Here is a 6,845-nt window from a genome sequence, read left to right on the forward strand (position 1 = left end):
CCAAATAAACTTTAAGAATAATAGTACTGAAAAAGTAAAGATGACTTAAAAAATTATATATTCAAAATGATTGTAAATGGTGCTAAAGGATGCCATTAGGGAAATTTTTTTTTTTCATATTCCCACATGGTCATGTTCTCATGTTCTTGCTAATATGAGTTCTCCTCGTGTGTATGTGTGTGAAAGAGAGAATCTTCAATGAGCCAGCAACTCCATTTGACTTCCGATTATCCTAGTGCTTGATGCCAGGTCAGCTGAACCCAAATGAGAGGACAAATATCGTATTGTTAATGTCTGAATTCACACCAACCAAGAAGTATGTTGGAAGAGAAAATTAAGATAAGCTTTAATTTAAGTCTTACTTTTCGAGAAACTAGTTGTTACTCTATTTTAAGAATATATTTTGTGGTCAAAGCGAACAGCTAGAGTTAACTTCAAGAAGAGCTGCATGCTGGGAAAATTTAAGAAGAGCTGCAGCTAGGGATGTACAATTTTTAAATTTTTTTTTTTTTTTTACAATTATTGAGATAATAAGTTGTGATTGAAGTAACATTATTTTGATATAATTCTACTATTGACACTATTTTTATACACCGTCACACTGCCGTGCCATCTAATTGAGTATGTAATTTCTGGGATAAAATAGAATGACACGCATGTTAATGCCATATAATATATTGCCTCTGTTGCTTTGCTGTTGTCAGTTCATTTGGTACCAATTGTTCTTTTTTATCTGCATTTTTCTCCCACTTCCAAATTCATGAATTGAGAAACACATCATGCTTCATAGAAGCAGCAATTGTCAGGGAATTATAGAAATGTATGAGTTGTTTCTAAAGTTGTTCAATTGGGAAGCTCCAATAGGGGATTGAGCATTTTAGTCTGGTGATATTAGCACCCTCTGTGGACACCCTATCACATCCACAGTAATCAGTCTTTTAGCCAGGCTGTAGTACCAAAAGTAATCTAAAAGAAATAAACCTGATTCAGCAATTGAAGTAACTCCTTTTTTTGTGTGTGCATGCAATGTCATTCACAAGAGATTGGTTTATAATTATCTAAGTTTTAAGTAGTTGAATAGGTTTTAAGCATTGTAGCTGTAATTAGACTGCAATTCCTGACCAATAGGGGTAGAGTTCATGAGAAGAACTGTAACTTAACAATGAGAAATTATGAAATTGCATCATGACAGGATATGATTGGCCCATTTCTTTCTTTTGGATCTAACCATATGATTGGCTCTAAAAGGCAAAAGTTGATCATACATACCATTGATTCAAATTTATTGTGGTGGTTATGGTGAATATGGCTACTGGAATCGATATCTATGCATTTAAATGAAATAGAGTTTCTTTTATTTTCAGTGGCAAGCCCCACCTTCCCCATCTAAAGTCATTGTCAACTGAAAATTGGGGTTGCAGGCTCAGCCCATTATTGAATGTTTTGAGTTCTTTATCTTACTAAACTTCTAAGTTATATGACTTTAGAAGTAATTATTAAGTACTTTCAAAATATTGTTGATGTGATACTCCGCACCAAAAAAATATTAACTAATTAATACTATGATTAAAATTTTTTATTAATTTTTGAGCTTATGTTATATTTTTATATCAAATGATTTGCATTTATTGATATGGAATACTAATATGAGAGAAATTAATAATTTTTCCATCACTTTGCAAACAAAAGAAACCTTAACTTTGGAATTTTTCTGGTCTATTGAGCTGCAGCCTACAAGATCACAATTTGACAAGTGAACAAAGGATGTGCTTTGTGAAATGTCATGATTTGGATGGATAGAAACTCTCCACTCTACTATAGACACATAGTCAAAACAAAATATGATTAATTGCCTTACTTGTTTGACGGTATTGCTCAATAAAAAAAAAAGTACGTCTTGCTCTACCAAAAGGAGAAATTATTTAGTGCACGCTACCAACTGATACGTACATTGAATGCAAATTTACATTACTTGAGCAAGGAAAATGAAATTTACATTACAAGGAGGTGTATCATCTAAGGAAGAGAGTTGGTGTAGATATAATCCTCATTCTCATAAGCATTCTCTTCTGACCCACCATTTCCTTCTTTGCACTCAACCGCATCCTTGCTACACTCAGCTCTTCCCTGCATCATATCATTATCAAACTGCCGTTAACCACTGCAACTCTAGACGTTTAATTAGTTATACAAGAGAGAGAGAGAGAGAGAGAGCTCACCTCATTGACAGAAATCCCTGCAGAGCCCACCAGCAATTCATTGGTGTCTGCTTTCCCTTGAGCAACAAATATCAAATAGTAAATGAAAGCCAAAGTGAGTAAGAAAGCCAGTATTGAAAATCTCATTGTACTTGCTTTGAACCCTGTAATGGATGATGTGAAAACATGCAAATACAACCATGTATTAGGGGGTCTTAAAAAGAAGAATAAGAAGAAGAAGACAGCACCGACATGATCTTGAAAGCTTCTTGGTACAATAATATTCTCTAATACAACTAATCCAATATTTATATATGAACTTTGTTAGTGTTATCTGATCTTTTGACCTGTCTCCTGATTCCTTAGCAGCAAGCTCGACCCTCAAGAGCATGGGTTGGCTTTTCTTGGTGTTTTCTCACTAAAATATACACAGAGGAAGAGGGCAAGGAAGTTGTAACTTGTCACTTGTTCGGTCTCCAAGATTCCTCATTTTTCACTTGGTTTGGCTTGCATCCACTCTCTAGTGACTTAACTACTGCTGTATATCATGCAAAGGGCATTTTTTCACGAGATGGATGGCAAGTCGTGATAGATGGACAATCAGTGTTAGAGAAAATGGGTCATATTCTGTATTGAAATTTGAAAGTAATATTGGTCTCTACTAGAGGCCACCCCTTGCAGTATGGTAAGGGGTATATTGACAATCTTCAATATACCGTGTTAGGGTTTCTTTGGAGGCGCTATAAAGTTATTGTAAATGCTTGATTTTTTTTTTCTCTTTATTTTTACTGATAACCGAAGTTACAACACAATCATTTTCACATATCATCACTTACATCGTTTTTTTTTTTCCATTATTCACAAGCTGCCATTGCTAGTTGGGAAAAAAGTTTTAAAACATCACTAGATCTATTCTTCTAACTTATTAATATCGTTTTTTTGAGCATTCTACGTGCATAAAAAGTGTCAAAGAATCCAATGAGCTTTAACTTATTAAAATCTTTTTTATTTTTGGTAACTGTACAATCCACATACGAATTCGAATACTTGAAACCGGATCAGACCAAGTTGAATATAGCAAAATCTGTTTTAGCCAAAAAAAAAAAAAAAGGTTTAGCACTCGATGTAAATTTTAGAGGTGAAGCCACACTAGATATTGGTCCCTTTTATTTACGGCAGCATGGCATAAGTGAGAATTAGTGCTCATTGGGGGATACGGGTGTTACGTAAAATCCTCATTTTGTAGTTACAGGAAACACGCAATATTGCTATTGCTATTTGTGAATAGGTGCTCGCAATCAGCGGTTCTATTCTCAACCTTAGTCTTCCTCATCATCAGACTAGATTACAAAATCAAGAGTAAAAGTGAAAAGAGAGAGGAAAAGCACAGGCGAAATGTGGTTTGACTTTACAACCCACGTCCACAACGAAAACCTTTAAAAATTACATTTTTATAAACTAGAACTTTTTATTACAATAAATATTCTATTGAAAGTAATGTAGTGAACTAAACCCTAAACTAATTGTAGATTTATTTACACAAATACACTCAATGTAATGTTACCATATGGAGGACTATGACAATTTTTCTTACCTTTCAAGTTGGTGTCATTACAATCAACCTTAATTAGGAGGGTAATGGATTGTCATATTTCTCCTTTCAAAGGTGGAGGCTTGGACTTGGAGTTTGAAACATGAGGTTTGTGTGAATTATATATGAATTTAAGGATTACTTGTGGAGAGTTTTTTTCTTTTTAAATGATTTAATTATTTTTTTTTAAACTTTTTATGGAGAGTTGTTTGATTGTAGATCACAGTTCAAATTCGTGTAGTAATTTATTGAGAGATTACAGTTTCATGGGGTGCCTTTACTGACAAATTGAAAGTCGTGTAACTATTATGTGGGATACTTGGTGAGTCTCCAGGAAAACTAGGATAATATTGGTTCGATCAAAATATGCTTAAAAGATGAGGTACGTAGTTTTAATTTTCCCTTGAATCAAGACACTCAACAAGTAATTTAATAAGGTGACTAAAAAACTTGTTATGAATTCCTGTACTGGAAATATTTTTTCTTTCTGAAGTTTGACATAGTGGATTTTTTTCTAAAGATTTTTAAGCTTTAATTAACAAAACTTGATTAGTTTGTCAAGTTGACATTTGATTATTTAAAGAACGATTGATGGTAAATTATAAGTAATAACCTCCAAGAAAATGAAAATTTATCTTGTTGGATGATGAAAAAATTGAAAATTAATAGCAGTTAGAGGCTTACATAGGATTGGAGTTCACAATTTTTTTGCTAATATTGATTTAGTCACGTTTTGCAAAGCAAACATTTCATCTAATAGTAGGTTTTTTTTCCCTCTTCAAAAAAATAATTTAAAAACTTATATGCTTCAATAATTAAATTTATAGAGAAATCTACCTTTCATGTAATAGAAAATGGTAGTTCCTCCTAAAAGGAACGACACATGACATAACATTAAGAATAGTTGCTTCCATATCCAGTAACGAAATTAAAGATCAGACTTTTTTAAGGCTTATAAATCAAGCTTGATACCTTTACAGTACTAGTGGGCAAGAACAAAATATTGGGAAAAGCCATTTTTCTTTTTCTAAAGCTAGTGTGCAGGTCCCAGAGCATATAGATTTTTCCAAATAAAGGCAAAGCCAGTAGTACTTCAAATTTCTGGAAACGAAAAGGAAGACCAGATATAAAGCTTGAGTATTACTTGTACATTTTTTTTTTCTTTAAAGTAAAGAAGATAAGATAGGCAACCAGCCGTGATGAACTTATCTATCTGCATGTAACCATGGTAACACTTTTTTTTTTTGAGAAACCCAAGGTAACACTTTATCTTCTACGGAACCAATGTTTGAGCATTATTACTTTATATTATGTAAAAAAAAAAAAATTGAATATTACTATTTTGATTTATTGATGATTATTAAATACTAATATCATCAAAAATAAAAAAAGCTAGACATGAAAATTTATGATTTCCAAAAGTTTTTTATTTTTATTTTTTGTTTGAAGGTTAATTTCTAATAGAATTATGAACGGATTTACACACAGGAGTAATAAACACGATTGGGATGGTGTCATGGAATCACTAAAATATTATTGGACAACCAACTTTGTAAATTGTTGGATTCTATTTCTATGGTGTGGTTGGTATTAATCCTATTAGGGTGAGAATCATCAACACTCAGTGTCGGTGGAATTGTAGATGCAATTGATGTGATCTTTTAAGGCGCCAAGTAAAAAAAAGGCCCCAAATTTTAACCAATAAAGTTATTTATAACCAATAAATAAAATAATAATTTTTTTATCAAATAAAAAACTAACAAAAAAGAGAGAGAAATATAATATTCATAATATCTTTCACAACACTTTTACAACAAATACTAAGTAATAGATTGTAATAGCCTGTTATTGATGGCAAAAAATAATTATAGTGGTAGGTTCAAATAGAAAACAAGAAGCAACTTAATACCTAGCATTTGTTGTGAAAAATATTATGAATGATAAAATTCTCAAAAAAAGAAAAAGAAAAAAAAGAGCAATACATAAAAAGATTCATAATATTTTTCACAATAGTTGAGTTAGTAAATTTTTACTAGTTCTCATTTAGATCCACTATTAATATTACTTTTTAAGTTACCACTATCAATTTGCCATATTAACAAGTGTAAGAAGTTCTGTCAAATTTTTTATGTCTATAAACTTTCTAAAATAAGAAAAAAATTATGCATGGCTCATGTTAATTAGTAGGAATTTTGCATTTAAAACAAGATAATCAGTTTTCGCCTTAAGCCCTCAAATGCATTAAGCCGCCCTTGCCAACACTAATGGAGAGAATAAACTTAAAGTATATAATAGATGAGAAGTCTCAGTATTTATAGACTTTTTCATATTTCTTAGGAAGAGTTATATATATATATATACACACACACACACACATACACATGCCAATAGATATATTTTATCTAAAAAATATGACTCTTGAGTAAATAATTAACTTTAATTTTAAGATGAATTAATTCCTCCTGTAAAATATTATGGCGTGATCACCCGCCACTACTACCCACTTAACATAAATTAATTTATCAGACAGTGACATTTTTTAGTTCATTAGAATCTAACAAAGTTCACAAAATCAAGATGGAACTTATCGGGTCCTACACTCCCACTGAGTGAAACCCAACTTGTAGCCTCGAAATATTTAGGTTGCCCTTACTTATCAAGATAATGGCATAAGAGCATCCGCATTTGGATGGCTATATGCCAAATGCAAAGCATATTTGGCATACAAGCCCAAAACACACCCAGCAGCTGGAAGGCTATATCTCATATGCAAAAAAAAAATTTGAGATTTTGCTACAGTACCATCTCAAATGTAAGATGGTACTGTAGCAAAATGGTATAAAATTTTTTTTTTTAATTGCTTTTACCCGGCAAATTTCTCACTCCTCTCTCATTTTATCTCTTTCTTTTCTCTCTCTTCCTTCTCTCTTTCTCATCCCCTCTCTCTCTCGCCGAATCACCAAGCCGGATCGGAGCTCACGCCAGATCGAATTTCTAGATCGGCGTGGTGGCGAGCTGGTGGCGCGGCTGAGATCGGCGTGATGGCCGGAGGTTAG

At 32.5% G+C, this 6,845-nt stretch overlaps 2 long non-coding RNA genes across 2 annotated transcripts; one reads left to right on the top strand and one right to left on the bottom strand.

The window, feature by feature from the left end:
- Nucleotides 1–1,825: 1,825 nt before the first annotated feature.
- LOC136067721 (uncharacterized) lies at nucleotides 1,826–2,422 on the bottom strand. The gene is made up of 2 exons (XR_010629137.1): nucleotides 2,220–2,422; nucleotides 1,826–2,127 (listed from the first exon to the last, which is right to left on the bottom strand). It is a non-coding gene; the product is annotated as an uncharacterized LOC136067721 (long non-coding RNA).
- Nucleotides 2,357–2,974, top strand: LOC136067722 (uncharacterized). The gene is made up of 2 exons (XR_010629138.1): nucleotides 2,357–2,470; nucleotides 2,565–2,974. It is a non-coding gene; the product is annotated as an uncharacterized LOC136067722 (long non-coding RNA).
- Nucleotides 2,975–6,845: the final 3,871 nt, after the last annotated feature.

The sequence above is a fragment of the Quercus suber genome, unplaced genomic scaffold, assembly GCF_002906115.3.
Source record: "Quercus suber isolate HL8 unplaced genomic scaffold, Cork oak 2.0 scaffold_83, whole genome shotgun sequence".
NCBI classification, from domain to species: domain Eukaryota; kingdom Viridiplantae; phylum Streptophyta; class Magnoliopsida; order Fagales; family Fagaceae; genus Quercus; species Quercus suber.